This window comes from Schistocerca americana, chromosome 5 (assembly GCF_021461395.2).
Source record: "Schistocerca americana isolate TAMUIC-IGC-003095 chromosome 5, iqSchAmer2.1, whole genome shotgun sequence".
Taxonomy (NCBI): domain Eukaryota; kingdom Metazoa; phylum Arthropoda; class Insecta; order Orthoptera; family Acrididae; genus Schistocerca; species Schistocerca americana.
In genome coordinates, this window is record NC_060123.1 from 717,521,354 (window position 1) to 717,539,290 (window position 17,937).

The following is a 17,937-nucleotide window of genomic DNA, read 5'->3' on the forward strand; positions in this document are numbered from 1 at the left end:
CGAATGAATCACTGTGTTCTTCCAAGCAGACCTCAGACCGAACCGTCTGTACACAGAGCGGTTTAGAATGTCAGTCGACATTCCCGGTTAGCGGCACCGACATAACGTCTTACGTCAGCAGCACTAACAAAATGTTTCCCAACATCAGAAGTTAACTTCACAGACCACATTTTCCTTATAGGAATATATCGATTTGATGTTCTCTACCTCCTGTATTAATTTCAACGAACAATTTCCGAACATAATTGTTAAGGCTTTCGTGGCCACTTCTTGAAAAACTGCCTGTTGGCTTCTGTTTTCGGCTCTTCGGCCGACGTTTGTTCCATGGTTATTTCGAAATTTCGCCAACACGAGTGGCTGGTATCGTCAAAACTTCATCCTCCATTTCTGGTGGTAGACTGAAGTCGAGATCGCGGCGTCAGATTACATGTACCTGGTGCTCTAACATCCGAAGGCTTTTCCGTGGTCACTTGCGGTGCGGTCCTTCCCACGCTACCTGCAGCACGGTAATCTAGGATCCGTTCCCCTTGAGGCTTTCTTCCTTCTTCTTGGAGCTTTTCTCGTGTTTGTGTATTTCTATAGCTTCTTTGAGCAAGCAGGTGTGGTAGCTGTTCTCTACAACCAGAACTTCCACTACTGCGTTGTTGGCCACACCCAGCGCTTACTGTGCCACTGCCGCATCCTGCAAAGCCGCTTATCTTCTGTGACGCTGGTGTTCACTGATCGTTCGGTCACTACAGATTGTACCGACGCTTTGTCCAACGACGGAAGAGGAAAGCGCCATTGATGTCTTCTCTCGCCTTTCTGTCGCGGTGCTGGGATGAAGGGGCTACACCGAAGTACTTGAAATGTAACCGTCTATTCACCACCGCCCAAGCACATCGTATCTACGATAGAATGGAACGAGCTTTTCTTCCTGAGAGAATTCTTGCAACACAGAAATACTTGGCGAAAACGTTTGAGGATCTGTTGGATATTTCTGTCAAAGTAAGTAGCGCAGTGCATCGAGACGACTGGGACCAGATAAACAACATCGCTGATAGGAGCATGCAGAACAAACTCGAGCGCTGCTCTGAGCGACAGAAGAAAAAGTTTGCAAGATGCGAGAAGCAGACTGACTAGGAGACGGCAGACATGTCACACAGGGCGGTCAGCCACACTGAAAGACAACTCGACGTAGAGGAACAGTCTGTCCTTCAAAAAGGAGGGAATTTCGCTGTCATCCCGAGAAATATACCTATGGTGGATATCATTACTAATACCGAAGCGGCCATTTGGACCCTTGCATGCCGAGGAAATACGCACTGAAACAGCCAGGACACTGTGCCTAGCAAAACCACCAGCTTGCAACCTGAAGGAACAAGAGATGAAAGCTATCAAGAATCCTAACGCCGATAAGAGCAAATTGGTACCGCACGCCAATAAGGGAAATGCGACCGTCGTCATAGAGACCGACGATTATGAGCACGAGATACGGGACGTATTAGTTCCGACCGAAAACAGACCAGATGCGACGCAGCGGATTACACGAAATACGGATCGGTTAATCAAGGTGTCTTCGCCCTCGGCGGACACACACAGCACAGGAACCTGCGCAACACAGAGGCCGTATGGATTACCAAAGATCCATAAGAATAATGTTCCACGAAAACCACTTGTTAGCGCTCCTGGCTCACCGACGTATGAACTGGCAAAATACATAGCCTCTCTGCTCCAGCCGCACATGGGACAGACTGACGCATACGTAAAGGACCCAGCACATTTCTTTCAGAAGCTGAAGAAACTAGGTCCAAACGACATCCTGGTCAGCACTCATGTCGTTTCAGTATTTACGAAAGTGTCATTCAGCGACTCTCTGGAGAACATCGGTACCATTTTCCTCAAAAAATCACCAAGCTATTTCATGCATGTCTCACCGCGAGCTGTTTCAAATGGAACGACAACTTCTACGAACAGCTGGAAGGCGTCGCCAAGTGTAACCCTCTTAGTCCAATGGAAGCCAAGTTCATGGAATATTTCGAAGCACTGGACTTGGCACCTTGCAAAACCTAAGGTGTGGTACAAATACAAAAATGGTTCAAATGGCTCTGAGCACTATGGGACTTAACATCTGTGGTCATCAGTCCCCATGAACTTAGAACTACTTAAACCTAACTAACCTAAGGACAGCACACAACACCCAGTCATCACGATGTGGTAGAAATACGTCGATAGTACCTTCGTTTTGTGGAAACATGGTGAGGCACTGCTCACTGACTTCCTAAGACACTTGAATAGCCTCCAAGCAAACATAAAATTTAATTGGAAGTAGAAAATCACAAACAGCTATCCTTTCTAGGTGTGCTGGTGACACGGAATGGTGAAAACCTGGGATACGGCGAGTATCCAATACCGACACACACGAACCGACACCTGCACAAACTGTCAAATCACCACCCGAGCCAGGAAAGAGGCATGACTAATACGCTCGTAACGCGAGCAGGTCGGGTATGTGAGCCGCAGAACCTCAGGCTTGACATGCAACACCTGGCTAGCGTTCTGAGGAGTAATGGGCACTCCATCAGTGATATAAAAAGTGTAACGGAGTCAAACACTCCGCGATGTCACATATCGAAAAAAGAAAAGTCGGTTACGGCCTGCCTGCCTGACGAACAGAATCGACTGTATACTGTGCAAACAAGGCGGAAAGGCAATTTATAAATTAACAAAGAAAGCCAAAGGGCGTCTGAGATCGACAAAGGAGAAAAGGGAACCACTTGCAATGTCGCGAATATACCGCATACTGTGTACATGCGGAAAAGTTTGTGTTGGAATGACTGGATGATCGATCAACACCAGCGTCACAGAACATGAGCGACATTTCAGGCTGAGGCAGGCGCAGGTATCGGCAGTGGCACTGCACGCGTTGTGCCTGACCAGCCACACAGTAAAGTTCGCCGAGGGGGAAGTTCTGGCTGTAGAGAAGAGCTATCACAGCCGCTTGTTCAAAGAAGCTATAGAACTAAACAAACATGAGAACAGCTTCAACAAGAAAGAAGAAAGCTTCAAGGTAAACAGAACCTGGATTCCCGTGCTGCAGTGAACGACTGTTGCTGGAAGCAAGAGAACCGCACAGGAAATGACTACGGAAAAGCCCTTGGACGTTAGCGCACCAGGCACATATGTTGCAGTAGAAATGGAAGATTCAGCGAAGGTGATGATGCAGCTTCACTGACTCCTTTAGTGAAAGTGGGTTATTGATTCTAGTTTTGCCAAACAATCTACTTTCACTAGGAATATTACACCATCTCTAGTGAAGGTATACCATGGTTACAATAATGAAACATAGTCATAGTTGGAAAGTTGCATCTTATGAGCTGCAAATAAACGACGTAAAAATTTCAATAATAATGTTTCGGACTTCAGTGGCCTCAGAACACCTTATTTAGTGGGATAGTTCTGGTAAACCACTACTAATTTATAGTATCCATTTGGCTGCCATTGGAAGTCGTTGAGGTCAACTTGACATCTCGAATTTAACTCTTTGAACTGCACAGGCCTCACTACTGTTCCTTTCTTCTGACCTTTTTGTTTCGTTAACAAGTGACACATGGACTAAGATAAATCTGGACGTCTCTGTATCTAATGTTATGGTACTTCGGCTGTAAGCATTTTATCATTCTTTCACGTCCACTGTGATCAGTCAGATGCAGAACATCGTACAATTCTTCATTACGATGTAGTGCTTAATCTTGCCTTCTTCGGTACACGGTTGTACTAATTTCGTTACTCCATTCAGTTAGAGCATTTCATACCTCATCAAAAACTTTTAGGTTTTTACCATACTTCTCTCGTCCACATTTTAGTGATTTAACCTCGCTGATAATACTCACTTTTCTCTGTCCATGAAGACAAAACTAATTGGGGTTTCACCATTCCACTCAAAGACGTTCGTAGATCTTCACTGATTCAACCATAGCTGCACTTCTGACAACCATTGCTGCACTGCTCTATAACAAAACAATAACTGGCTGACGAAAGTTACATGCATGGCGATGCCTGGTACCACTGATGGACGCATTCACTAACAGGTGCCATCTCCACTAGTGGATGCGCATTCTTCAGTTCGTGGTAAGCTTTCACTGATCATTTTAATAATTGTATACGTGCCCTACGGAGGTTTTACCTTGCGTAAGCACTCATTTCCACTATAACACATACAATCTGTGGGCGCTAGGTCGACTTCACTCCCCCACCAGCATTGGAGGAGCTTTGAAAATGCCTGTCATTCGTGCTCGCGAAACGTCAGGAAAAGTCGGAGACAGTTTGTACAGTACGCAGTTTGTCAATATCCGAACACGCTGTATATCTGCTAAGTGTATCTGTAAATAATTTGCACCTCGCAGATAAAATTTCTGTGATGCAGATGTGTTCACCATCTGTGCCGGAAGCTGTCTCTGAAAAACTCTGTGGAAAAGTCCTGAGGCGGCAGAAATTATTCCAGTGACTCAGTCTGTGGTAGCAGGTGTCTCGAAGTTGCAGAACGACAAAGACTTAATTAGGAGTAAAGGGTCGGTTCTGGACGAGATAACGAAGTTATCTCAAGGCTACTGATAAAGACATTTGGTGTCAGGTTGCGTACTTGGGAACCTTGGCTCCCCCACTCCCAGTCCCCAGGAAACCATCGGGCATTGCTTAAGGTCGATCACTAAGGGGAAAACCCAGGCAACTGCGTCATGTGACATAAATATGGCGGTAACTCCCTATGGACCAACGAGGACCACGTACCTCCTGCACACCTTCGTCCTTTATAACTGGGACACTTGTTGAGAGAGGTTAACCAGGGGCCGGACAACATAGGGAGATGACGTGTATATTTGTTAATAACAATATTAGGTTAAGTCACGCCACTTGAGTTCTATTTGTTAATACCAATATCACGTGACACCAGCAGAGACCATAACGAGACAGACACATAAGTGCCCTCATTATGTGTTTTTCCATAGTCTCCCCATTTTTAAATATATGCTGAAATTTTCCTATTTTATAACTGGAGACACTCTGGAGCAATGGCCGAGGTTGCGTCTAATCTTTACAACAAATTATATCAGTATGGGTCTATCTGTTAGTAACAATACGCGTATTATGTGGCACCAGCAGAGACCTCACCCTGGTAGAATTACAAACGCACTATTTTTACGTATTTTTCATACTTTACCTAATTGTACGTATTTTAAACAATTTTGCTGCTTTATAAATGGAGACAGTCTTCAGTACAATTATAGGTCGAGTGTGTTATGTTAATAACAAGTCACGTTACTTGTTTGTTTGTTTATCATTTCGAGGCACCAACAGAGGCGTCACCCAGACAGGTAATATTTACAGATTTATGTATTTTCCACTATTTCGTGCATTCTACCCAGTTGCGTGTCACACCTCTACAGAGGGGTGAGCAGTAACTGCGACAGCCCCAGCGAAAATCACGTCGTCTGCTGGAGCGCAGATCACGCCCTCAGACTCCGACTTGTGGGTAAGTAGCCGCGAACCCCGATGATCGTAGACACAGTGCCCAGCAACTGACGAGAAAGTTGCGGTTGGTGTCAAACATTGCTCGCGATCGCGGTAAAAACGGAGAAAAGGTCTCAAGACGTACATACAAATACGTACCGATGTCCTCGCTGTAGTCGCTGGATAAAGCTGGTATGCTGTGGAAATCCTCATACGATCGTGACCACTAGACCACGAACGCCAGTCCTCCAGATGTCTGCCTAACACTGCGCCAGACCATCTCCACAGAAAGTGATAGACAGATTTGAATAACGCGTGTGTAATCACGTCCGGCCTAGTAGCTGACACAAATGGCGCTCAGTCGTCCAGGGAGAGAGCATCTCGCCACAGCAAGAACCTGTCGTAACTTGTCGTCGCCTTTCCAGGTAAACACCCCTAAATTTTTAAATTCCAAGCACAAGCCTTCCCGCTCAGCCGTAATTTCTCTATGTAAACTAGTCTGAACTTGTACACACGTACGCGCTCACCAAAGGCAATCTGTGGCCTCCTTGGCAGCTAATTTTTTCTAACAGTTTAAGCGCCAAGCACATCCCTACCACTATTCTTTCTCTCTGGTCCAGTCAGGAACATACTCACTGCAATCGTCATGGTTTTGAAATTAGCGTCGGTGACTCCTTTTTCAGCCAGGTGGCCACCAGTTTGGAATAAAGGCTCATAAAAAAACAAACCGTGCAAGCATGTGCGTCATTACTATAAGCATCATATACTAACAACGTTAACATCCGAGTATGGTTAGTAATTTCACCTGATCCACACCATTCCAAAGACACACGTTGGACAGCTAATATACTGCTGTACATGCTACGAAAACCTGTCTGTGCTTTAAAAATGAATATCCCTCTAACGTGGGCGGGACTGGCGCAACAAACGTATCTCCCCCCACTCCACTCAAGCCCCCCCCCCCTCCCCGTCGCCGTCCTCGGACACACTAAGCGTAATTCATAGAAGGTACGTAAACAATAGGTTGAATGGTTAAATCTGTCAGACATGTGACACTGGCAATATAACGTCACTATAATATACGTAAGTAGATGCGGGAATAGTCATAACAACGCAACACGCAAGCGAGACGGAGAGATGGTTACAATGTCATAGCCGGCCGCTGCAATCCTGAACCACGCTGCTGCTACAATCACAGATTCGACTCTTGCCTCGGACATGGACGTGTGTGATGTCCTTAGGTTAGCTACGTTTAATTAGTTTTAAATCTAGGGGGCTGATGACCTCATGTGGTAAGTCCCGTAATGCTTAGAGCCATTTGAACCATTTGATTTACAAAGTCACACGGTAGCCTCGCAGAGGTCACGATACCATAAAAGGCGACCTAGAAAGTGAGCACTAAATACTGATAAACCGATTCTCCAGTGACCAATTACCAACGTGATTCAAAAGTATGAACAACACACGTACAATGATGCATTGTAAATAGAACGCCCCACACGTGCCTCATAAGCTGCGACTCCTGCTGAAGCCACTGTGAGTCTGCAGACAGCCCTGAGAATAAATATCAACTTTCGGTCGTACAACATCTCTCTCACGCGTCATACATGATGAGCTCTCTCATTGCCTTCACGTAACCGTGAGAGAAATGATATGCAGAGTGAAAGATGGGAGGATCACCGAGTAGCAGCACTCCAGAATTGTTTTCCAGCGGATATCGTCTGACAGCTGGCACCACCTCGGTCGCAATGCGGCAGCTGAAGCAGTAGCCGAGGATCGCCTACACGCCGCCTGTGTCAGCGGAAACCGGCGATTGATAACGACGACAGTGTGTGCTGCTGTAACAGCCGGAGGAATAAAAACGTACTAAAATTAAATTATATAGTATGCCTTTGATCTGCTGCATACAGTCTTATTAACAATAAAAGCATTATTTAATAGTGAAAACACTCCTTACTTCTACCCATTACAATAATACCAGCAGATGTTGGACGTTAAGATTGTAGCATGAACCCAACTCTCACATGCCATTAAAGTTCTGACAACATAGTGTTATTAATGACAAATCACAAACTAGGTAATATCGGAACCTAACACTTCTGAAAGTAATTGAAAGTAACACTTGTAAAGTCTGCCTGTACAGCTAAGTCGTCCATATTGGGACACCAACGTTCTGACATAAATATGGAGTAACTTGGGTTATGTTTGCCACTGTGATGGGACTCATTAAAAGAAAAAATGGCGTTCTGACAACATATGTAGTGTTAAATTACGATCGATCTATGACAAGTGAGATTAATACACCGTTTACTACGAAGGAGAAAATAACAGCTATAGTCAACCAATGTGTGCTATAACTTTGCTGACCAAGTTTCTGTAGTAACTCTTTCGTCACTGAAACACATTTTGCATAAACCATTATAGTTCCTCATTTTCTTTTTTTCAGTAGAGTATCGAGGCATTACATCCTACGGTTACCGTATAATCCGTTAAAACTACAGCCCCCGCCAGCTGTTCCGTCCGTGGTCTGCGTCGGCAGCCGAGCGTCGGCCATAGCGGAGACGCCGGCGTCAGCTTCTGTGATGCTCTGATGTGAGTTCCGGCCTGGTCGCCAGGTCGTGTTGTTTGCGGAGAGTGTTCTTAATTAACTCAGTGCTGGTTCAAAAGCCTTGCTAAGATCATAGTCGCCGTCGGTTTATGCTATCGCCCATGATGCAAATTTCTATGGCATCTATAACGACGCCGTCCCAGTATTTGGAAGTCTATGCGAAGATCTTGATACGTTCGTACTCCGTCGCGTGATTCTCGTACAAACAGCGCTCTGCGACCGCTGACTTTTTGAGATACATATACCGAGTGTCTCTCTGGTGTTCCCGGCAACGATCTCCAGTGGTCGCACTGGCTGTCCAATATGCGTCTTTCTACACTGACATGGAATACAGTAATGTTCGTGTTTTAATGGGCGGGCAGAAGATAGTTTTTTGTCGGTGCTTATTCAGTATGTGTCCGACGTTTCCCAATAGTGCGCCAGTGTACGGTACAAAGGGAGTAGCTGCCTATTTCTTTGTGACTTCTTCCGTCTGCACAGGTAATACTGTTGTGATCGGGCGGTCAGAGCCTAATTTGCCATTCTGGGTACCCGTTTCTTCGGAATACAGTTGCGAGGTGTTCCAGCTTCTGGGACAGACTCTCTGCGTCTGAAATGGTGCGCGCCCTGTGCACTAATGTTTTTAGTACCCCATTCTTCTGCGAAGGGTAACGGCAGCTCTCTGCATGCAAATGCAAGTCAGTGTGCGTTTTCTTTCGATACACACCGTGGGCCAGGGTTACTTCAGTTCTTCTCTTGACCGTGACGTCCAAAAATAGTAATTTATCTTCTGCTTCGGTCTGTGTAGTGAATTTGATGTTGGAACGTATGGAGTTGAAATTTGTAAGAAAGTGAAGTAGTTCGTCCCTTCCATGGGGCCAGATGACGAACGTGTCAACCACATAACGGAAAAAACGTGGGTTTCCATTTGGATCACGCCAGGGCTTCCTCCTCGAAGTTCTCAATACATAAATTCGCGACCACAGGGAAGAGATGGCTGCCCATTGCGACTCCTTCCGTTTGCTCATAGTATTTTCAATTAAAAAGAAAAATGCGTGGTCATGGCGTGCCTGAAAAGGTCAGTGGTCTTCTGGTCAAATTTCTTACGAATAAGCTCTAGTGACTCTCGCAGAGGTTCCCTGATGAACAACGAAACGACGTAAAATCTCACTAGCGTATCTGAGTCTTCCACCTTGAAGCTGTCGAGGCGTTTTACAAAATCCATACAAGTGCAGATATGATGGGTGCATTTATCTACATATGGACCCAGTATTTCCCCCAATTATTTCGCCAGCAAATACGTAGGTCCCCCACTGTTGCTGACGGCACCCCGTCTTAGTGAACTTTAGGGCGCCCATTAAAGTCTTGGCTGTACATGTCATTGAGATTACAGTTTCTTGGCAACCTTCTCCGCGTCCGTCGGCCGTCGTAATTTAATATATATATTGTTATTGTTATTATTATTTTTTGATTGTTGCCGACTTACGTGGTGGGCCTTAATAAAAATGATATTTAAGTTGAACAATGTAATAAACTTTTCATATTAATTTCCTCGGCTAGTCAGTTCACTTTAAAGCAAGAAATCTTTAGTTATTAATTAAAATTGCGGCCCACACACGCGCGAGAGTATTTTTCTTACCTCCGTTAACCATTGTATTGTAGTCAGAGTCCTGGCTCTGGGTCTCGGCTATGGTACTGAAAATAAGAATCTTAAAGCTAAGTATTTCTGCAACTTCGTGCGGCTGTGGAGAAAAATTAATATTATGCTAATAGCGGGCGAGTTTTCCGCTTCCGCTAAATTTTCATAAGTTAATATCGCCACGTAATGGCGTCGTTGGCTGCATCGGCCGCTGCGATTGTTGAGCTGTGAATTACTTGAATACAGGTTAATTCAAGGAAGGTGGACATGAAATCGGGATCACCTCTTACAAATTAAAAGTGCACAATAATATTAAATCGGTATATTATATGCTTAACTCACGCAAATATGCTTACATTTGTCAGCACACGCAAGATGTCCCTCTAGACACATTCAAGACAAAAGAAGAAGTGAAGTCGACTAAAAAATTAACAAAAGAGCGTATCTTGTCGTCTCTTTAGATCATTCTGTCATAAATTATTTCTTTGCAATCTAAACCTACACAGAGAAATTATTATTTTACGGCTACATGATAAAAATTTGGCACTGGGGACGCTATATTGCCCCCCGAAATGTTTATGTCATAAAAAATGTTCGTGTTTTTTGACATAAATATTTCCACTTTCATGTCCACAGTGTCCACACGCAGATTTTTCTTTCACAGTCTATATATGTCACATCGTATATTTAAATCGTTAAATTACTGAGGTGTGTTGCGCACAAAGTGTAATACAGATGAAGTTATCTACATAACAATATAATATACAATTGGTTACGTATACAGTCATGTACAAAAGGACATAGAATACAACTAGTTTTATTTTAGCTGCTTCTTCTTAGGGTTGCAACTTTTGCAGTGTTCAAAGTTATACAATCACGAATTAGTCCATAAACTTGAAGTCCCAGGGGTGTCAACTGTTCGCTCCCCATTGGGCGCGGCCGTAGGGAAACCTGGGGAAAACCTCGGCGGAGCGACAGACTAACTGCTTTGGTCACTTTCACTTAATTGTTTCTGGAATGTCATTGGAGTACAGGATGTGCATACAAATATTTTTGTTGCACTATGCAAAAAATGAGGTCATTATAACAATTGATTGCGGTGTCATTAATGATCTACGCCGCGACGTTTGGCTCGCGACGGCGTCGGTTGGTGTGTTCGGTGCTCGGCGTTCGCGGCGGCTGCGGAGAGGTCAACGCCCGCTCGACGCCAGCGTGTGTCTCGCCGTCGCGGAACGTCAGAATCAGCTGATCGGCTGCACGGTTGGCGATGCGCTTCTGTCTCGGCCAGGCGTGGCGGAGTGGGATGATATTCGCCCCCCGCTCTTGTTGGCAGGAGTTAGCTCTGCTACGCATCTCCGACGTAGTACATGAAACATACACACAACCAACGTAATATTTGTTTCCCGCTGCAGATGGTTACGCTAGTGGGAAAGAAGCATTTATTAGTGCGGCAGAAGTTGTTAAGTTTTCGCCAGTTTCCGAGTGTCAAGCTAGCACTGTCTTGCAGGATACATGACATGGATCTTCTCCCGTGAATGAAGTTTTGATGCGCCACTCCATTACACGCCAGTTTTTGTCTTGACAAAATTATTTATGTTTTCGCCGCACTCGCAGGCACTGGTGAGTGTCCCAATACGAGCTTAGCACACACATTCGCCGTTTCTGCGGTCGCTGTCTTGCAACAGTCCACGAATCGCATTCCAATCTCGCATTGTTGTACTCACTGAAATTACAGTCTGTCCCAAAAATATTGACTGTGGGTTCACTTCACGTTAACAGTTTACATTTATAAGCAAATTCACAGTTTTTCGTGCGTAATATTGGCGTTTGGCGTCCTTACCGCTGTTGAACGTTCAATACTAGCACTTCACTGTCCGTATCACAGTTTCACCTTCACAGTTTTTCACACTGCTTAAAGTAACTGTTTCGATTAGTTCACAAACACTAATGTATTTCATTCAGTCTGAACTGGTTTTTGGCTAGTGCTGGATTTTACCAGTCTCTCTCACTAATTATCTCTTTTCATTTTCCACTTAGAGTCGTACTTGCCTTCAGATTTTTTGACTATACAATTGTATTTCCGTCTCATCTGAGGTAAGTCCCCATGTCATGTCTGCCCACTCATTGCGTACTTGCCCTCCAGAGCCAGGCTCGACTTTACAAAACTTTGCCTCTCGCATTATCGTACACATTTTATAATCTAGGCCTAGCGTGCAAGTTCCTAGATTAGTGTTTGATTTGTGACTTTTGTTTACACTATAAATTCGTGTAAATCTCTGCCTTAGCAGATGGCAATATATTTTAACAGTGCTTAGCGGTAGTCGCATTTACTGATTTGCTTTGTACCTTGTCCACAACACATGAGGTACCTTGGGTGATGTACACCCTGCACTCATATTGTTAAGTAAATTATGCTTGAGCATATTTCAGGATCGGTATACACATAAATACATGGAACAACATATACATTATAATATTAAATTTTCATAAGTTTCATTACTACTACAGTTCAAAAATATTCATGACACTCTAATGAAAAATTCTGTCATCATTACATGCTATTGAAATTTTTTTTAAATATTTTTTTTAGCATTTTTCAACATGAAATTTTTAAAATATTCTTAAATCTACGTTCATTTTTTTTCAAAATGCAATTGTTTAAAAATACTATTATTCCTTAACATCTACAAAATTGAATCGCACTGATCTTGTGTGCCTCATTGTCTTTAAATGTTACACTAAAATCTGAACATTTACTCACAAAAAAAATACACTATAAACTTAACCTACTACACACAAATGTAAACGTTGCTCTACTGAGCGAACTTCTTTAAACTTTGTAAGTATTTTTTCTTATTTCCTTGGTAACTGCCTCCTTATTTGACCACGGAATGGTGTAGTTTGCGTGACAGAAAGTATCATGAGGTACCACTTCGATGTTATAGGTGTAGCCCTCGATAACACCGGGTTTTTCCGAAAACACATTCTCATAATCTGTAAGTAGCTGAGTCAATTCGTTTCGTTGTGCTTCAGTCAAATGTTCTGACTCCCTAACTTTCATGGCTATCAGTTTCCCTTTTTCCTCTTTATCTTCAGTAATAAAATCTTTATAATATGCTTGTCTTGTACTTAAGTCAGAAAATAAATTCATTACCTGTATTCCTTCGAATCTCGATTGAAAGTTCCGGCAATATTTACCGTGCACTTCCCGTGCCCTCAACAATGGCAAAATTACACGTCTACCCTCATTCATAAGGCTTACTTCCCCGCACAAGAGGTCGATTTTCGCGTCCCTCTGGCGTAAAAATTCCATCCCCAGGATGCAAGCAACACCTAATCCCTTAACTACTAGGAACGAGCTTTTCATTGCTTCATTTCCTACCGTAAACTCGACTTGCACCTGGTGCTTTATGATATGAGATTGCGCACCTATTGCACCTGTAACACGACAATTCTTCACTGGCAATACTGGTATTCTATTATTTTGACTTAAGTACTTGTAAAAATTCGCGCTCATGACATTGGTTGACGCACCGGTATCGACTATTATGTGTATTGGTGCTCCATACATATCTGCTTGCAATATAGCCTGCACAACACTTTTGTCGGTTCCGTTACATTTCTGCGGTAGGTCTACAAGTTCCTTTTCTATTTTTATTCCCTCATTGTCTCTCAACATACAAAGTTTATGGCTGTCATCTGTGAATGTGCCCTCACTACACCATCCTGCAGCCAACAACGGAGAGCGTATTGTGGCTGTCTTTAGTTCAACGGATGAGCATTAGTGGGTTGACAGTTGTCTGTCACTTCCACTAACCTCACATTGTGGTGTCTGGTTGTTGTTGTTGCTACTGTTGGGTTGGCCGCCCTGCCTCCCCGATGGTGTATTTTGATATTGTGTATGGCCCTGGTTTTGCGGTGGTCGGTTGTAACTTCCTGACATGTTCTGTGACGGACCTGGGTTGGCGTTCCATTGTGGCGCTGTGTTGTGTTGCCACTGTGGTGTCGGTTCATTACAACCACGCTACTGGTTTCGGTTGTTCCGCCATTGCGGATTGCCGTTACCATTATATCCATTACTCATGCGTCCATCATGATGTCTCTTTCGATTTTGACGATTACAACCGTTGCCGTTATAACCATTGCCATTGTTTGTGCCTCGATTCTGTTGCCGGTGCTCTTGTGCTCTTGCCTATTCCCGTTACCATTTGGCACTAAGTTACTACCATTACTGTGGCTGCTATTGTAATCGGCTTTTTGTTGATTACAGCCTGCATGGTTCCACTTGTTTTCGGTTTTCATATCTTCGATCAATAAGTCAACAGAATCCACTATTTCCATGAATTGTTCTATATCGTATTCCGGCACATTGATGAAATATCTTTTAATTTCACTGGGCAACTTCATTTTTATTAATCTGATTATGTCACGATCGGACATTGGCTCGTCCCAGTACCTGGTTTTGTTTATATACTTTTCGAAATATTTGCGTAACGTTCCCATCTTAGGATTGTACATTTCTGGACTGTACAACTCCTTTCGTAGTCTTTCTTGGACACTATCGGACCAGAATTTTTGCAAGAATGCACCTTCAAACTGTTGCATCGTTAGACATTTTTCGGACACGTCGGTGGCCCACAGTGCCGCGTCACCTTGAATAAAGGAGACCACGAATTGTATTCTTTGTCTTTCCGTCCATGTCCTGGGAAACACATTCCTGAAGCTCTTAATAAATACAACAGGGTGGACATTTCGTTTTTCGCTATTGAAGGGTTGGAATGTCCTGTGTTTTATTACATTGTCCTCTTTTTTGCACATCTGATTGCTACATTCTGTGACACTCATTACTTGGTGATGTGCGCTGCACGGTATCGCATGTTGTTCGTGCTCATAATTCGCATTAGGTTGCGGTTGCGCACTCGCACCCTGCATACCGTCAGCGTTATTACAGTAATCAGTACGCGCCGTCGGATTCATGATCTGTCCGCCACTGTTTACATTGCTTTCCAACGCAGACAGTCTCCGCGCGACCTCCTGTTGCCAATTTGGCAACTCCGCTGTCACACGGGACTTGATCTGTGCTAATTCGGCATGTAGTGCGGCAGCGCTAGCGTCAATATTTACACTCGCGGCCGCAGTCGCTTGTTCTACAGCTGTTTTTACATCGCTTTCAATCTTTGCAGATATCTCGCGATCCTTTACTTCTAGCCATTCATTTAATTCTTTTTCTACTTTTTGAGCTTGCACTTCCAAATATGCGTGAATACTTTTCCGTGCATCTATCTCCACATTATCCACGCGGTTGGTTAAAGTCTGGACATTGTCTTCAAGCCTTGCCTGCGATATCTGCAATTTCTGCATCTCGCCGGCAAAGCTTTCCACAAGATCAGGGATTTTTCTGCAAGCGTCCCGCATCTCAGCAAGTTCGCTTTGGATCCTATCTAGTTTCGCTTCATTGCGCTGCTCTTGCTCACGTAGCATCTGAGCCAGTTTTTCATCTCTTTGTTTTTCCCTCTGTTCTGACATTCTTTCTTTTTCCCTTTCTTTCTGTTCTCTTTGTTGCTCTTGCTCATAGAGCATCTGAGCCAGTTTCTGATCTCTTTCCCTATCTCTTTCTTCTAACCTGCGCAGAAATTCTGCAAATGGGTCTGCAATCGGTGAGCATACTGGTGCCCCGCTTAATCTAGCACTCGATTGGCCCCTCTGCCCAGGCAGTGGAGTTGTTACTCTATTCCCATTCTGCTGTGGAGCGTCATTCACCGTCCACAGATCCTCGCCCCCCGCTCCGGAAATAATGTTATCCGAGGCGGTGGCTTGGGATTCGTTTACGTATTGCAAATTATCCTCACTTTCCATATTAACAGAATTTTGTTCTTCTGGTACGGATGCTTTAGGTTGTCCTATCTTACCCATACTAAATTCACTTTAAGCCACTGACAAATCTTTAACACTGATACACACACGAATAATTATGCCACCAAAAATAAACACATAAATACACAAAACGAATAATTATCCCTCCAAAAATAAACACAGAAATACACAAAACACCGAAGGTATCTCATGTGCACATGGGTTCGATATTCCGCACAGAGCTACACAGGATGCTTGCGCAATAGGCCTTACCTTACTTAATTTTCTTTCTGGCAATCCTTTTTCTTTTCTACACTTTTTCCTCTCCAGATCTCCTCAGGGTGTGGTTTTGTTGTTGTACGTGTAAAAGAATTCATACAAGCATTAATATTTTACAACAATTAGACACATAAACAATTACATTCATTACAATAGAGTCAGATTTCGTAAATTTCGTATTTTCTTTAATCGGGCCCCAAAGTTGCGGCGCCAATTTCGCGTCCGTCGGCCGTCGTAATTTAATATATATATTATTATTGTTATTATTATTTTTTGATTGTTGCCGACTTACGTGGTGGGCCTTAATAAAAATGATATTTAAGTTGAACAATGTAATAAACTTTTCATATTAATTTCCTCGGCTAGTCAGTTCACTTTAAAGTAAGAAATCTTTAGTTATTAATTAAAATTGCGGCCCACACACGCGCGAGAGTATTTTTCTTACCTCCGTTAACCATTGTATTGTAGTCAGAGTCCTGGCTCTGGGTCTCGGCTATGGTACTGAAAATAAGAATCTTAAAGCTAAGTATTTCTGCAACTTCGTGCGGCTGTGGAGAAAAATTAATATTATGCTAATAGCGGGCGAGTTTTCCGCTTCCGCTAAATTTTCATAAGTTAATATCGCCACGTAATGGCGTCGTTGGCTGCATCGGCCGCTGCGATTGTTGAGCTGTGAATTACTTGAATACAGGTTAATTCAAGGAAGGTGGACATGAAATCGGGATCACCTCTTACAAATTAAAAGTGCACAATAATATTAAATCGGTATATTATATGCTTAACTCATGCAAATATGCTTACATTTGTCAGCACACGCAAGATGTCCCTCTAGACACATTCAAGACAAAAGAAGAAGTGAAGTCGACTAAAAAATTAACAAAAGAGCGTATCTTGTCGTCTCTTTAGATCATTCTGTCATAAATTATTTCTTTGCAATCTAAACCTACACAGAGAAATTATTATTGTACGGCTACATGATAAAAATTTGGCACTGGGGACGCTATAGGTACAAATGGAGTAGCTGCCTATTTCTTTGTGACTTCTTCCGTCTGCACAGGTAATACTGTTGTGATCGGGCGGTCAGAGCCTAATTTGCCATTCTGGGTACCCGTTTCTTCGGAATACAGTTGCGAGGTGTTCCAGCTTCTGGGACAGACTCTCTGCGTCTGAAATGGTGCGCGCCCTGTGCACTAATGTTTTTAGTACCCCATTCTTCTGCGAAGGGTAACGGCAGCTCTCTGCATGCAAATGCAAGTCAGTGTGCGTTTTCTTTCGATACACACCGTGGGCCAGGGTTACTTCAGTTCTTCTCTTGACCGTGACGTCCAGAAATAGTAATTTATCTTCTGCTTCGGTCTGTGTAGTGAATTTGATGTTGGAACGTATGGAGTTGAAATGTGTAAGAAAGTGAAGTAGTTCGTCCCTTCCATGGGGCCAGATGACGAACGTGTCAACCACATAACGGAAAAAACGTGGGTTTCCATTTGGATCACGCCAGGGCTTCCTCCTCGAAGTTCTCAATACATAAATTCGCGACCACAGGGAAGAGACGGCTGCCCATTGCGACTCCTTCCGTTTGCTCATAGTATTTTCAATTAAAAAGAAAAATGCGTGGTCATGGCGTGCCTGAAAAGGTCAGTGGTCTTCTGGTCAAATTTCTTACGAATAAGCTCTAGTGACTCTCGCAGAGGTTCCCTGATGAACAACGAAACGACGTAAAATCTCACTAGCGTATCTGAGTCTTCCACCTTGAAGCTGTCGAGGCGTTTTACAAAATCCATACAAGTGCAGATATGATGAGTGCATTTATCTACATATGGACCCAGTTTTTCCCCCAATTATTTCGCCAGCAAATAAGTAGGTCCCCCACTGTTGCTGACGGCACCCCGTCTTAGTGAACTTTAGGGCGCCCATTAAAGTCTTGGCTGTACATGTCATTGAGATAACAGTTTCTTGGCAACCTTCTCTGGTAATTCCCCGTCCTTGACTAGAGATCTAGTCATATTCTGCACTTTCTTTTGGGGGGTCTGCATTGATCTTCCTGTAGGAGTCTTCAAGTAGCAGGCTTTTCATCTTCTCATTGTAGTTCAAA

General features: G+C 43.6%; 1 protein-coding gene across 1 annotated transcript in view; it reads left to right on the forward strand.

The window, feature by feature from the left end:
* LOC124616657 (dipeptidase 1-like) overlaps window positions 1-17,937 on the forward strand; it is a 181,702-nt gene that overhangs the window by 109,855 nt on the left and 53,910 nt on the right. The gene's annotated exons all lie outside the window — the stretch shown is intronic.